Here is a 1,497-nt window from a genome sequence, read left to right on the forward strand (position 1 = left end):
GTTGTAAGAAGGGACCATCCCTGGAGAAGGATGTCATGCTTGGTAGGGTGGAGGGTCGACGAAAGAGGTGGAGGCCTTCAAGGAGATGGATTGACACGGTGGCTGCGATGATGGGCTGAAGTATTAGCAGGGATTGTGGGCCTGGCGCGGGATCGGGCAGTGTTTCATTCTGCTGTGCATGGGGTCACTATGAGTTGGAAACAACTCGATGGCACTTAACAACAACAACAACAACATTGCTGTTTTGTAGGAGAATACCCTTCTTTGAAGGAAATACTAACATATTCAGGAGTGATTACTATCAAATTTTTTTTTTTTTTGAGGAAAAGTTTTTTGTGCAGCACTTGCAACTTTTTTGTGAATTTGAAATAGCTCCAAAATATAATTCTCTAAGTGATTCAGTTACGATGGTAAATTACATCATTCCCCTTCTTAGAGATTTATGATCTCCTCTAAAAAAACCTCATTTTTTCTCCATACTAGTGACTGTTGTCTTAGGGCAAGCACTGTACAGATGCTCTGTAAAAAAATAAATCAAAATATTTTATTGATGGAATAATTGCATTTCATGGAGTGGAGGAACATGGCAAATTAAGAGAAGTTGGCTCTGTCTCTTGCCTTGCGGGAGAAACAGCCAGCTTTTATTTGGTGAACTAAGCAAAAGGAAACAGTTTCACATCAGCCAGGCCACTGATGTCATTCAAAGATGCTGCAGGGTGGGGATGGTGAAGCTCAATCCTATGGTTGTTGGCTAACTTGGTGTCTTATCACATGGAAAAGTGCAGGAGAAGGGAGGACAATTTACAAGGAGTTACAAGGAGTTGTCAAATCGCAAACCTTTTTAACAACAATTCGTAGCAAAACTCAAATTCCTTATTTCTGATACAACTTAACTAAGGTAGCATTTCCAAAGCACACAATGCAAACATTTTAAGGTGGGGATCTTGTGATGAAATGTAGATCAGGTTAATTTCTTGTTGAAGTCCTTGAAAGAGAAAATTTATTCATTTGGTTAAGAAAAGAGAAGGTTGAATCAACCCCAATCTGAAGCCTTTCAAATGTAAAACATGGTTTATCTGGCTCAGGGGAAGATAATTCAAGGGGCAGTTAAGATAGGGAGGAGTTTGACAAACACCAAACAATTCTTCAACTAGGTTAGAAATTCTAATCCTGGTTTTCTTTGTTATTTGAACAGTAACACCTTGACATGGACTGGTTTTGGCCATTTTGAATCAGACAACCATGTGATATATTATTCCAGGAATGACAAATTGAAGACTGTTTCAAGATCTGTCCTGAAGTACAACACTGTCAGTGACAGGATCTGCTAACATAGTGCCTAAGGCACTTGACTGCTAACCAGAAGGCTGGCAGTTCAAACCCACTAGCCACTCCTCGGAAGGAAGATGGGCAATCTACTTCTGCAGTGCTACTGCCTTGGAAACCCAAGGAGGGGTCGCTATGAGTCGGGTCTGACTTGATGGCACATAACAACAA

The sequence above is a fragment of the Orycteropus afer genome, unplaced genomic scaffold (assembly GCF_000298275.1).
Source record: "Orycteropus afer afer isolate SDZICR_OR568_19922 unplaced genomic scaffold, OryAfe1.0 scaffold00269, whole genome shotgun sequence".
Taxonomy (NCBI): Eukaryota; Metazoa; Chordata; class Mammalia; order Tubulidentata; family Orycteropodidae; genus Orycteropus; species Orycteropus afer.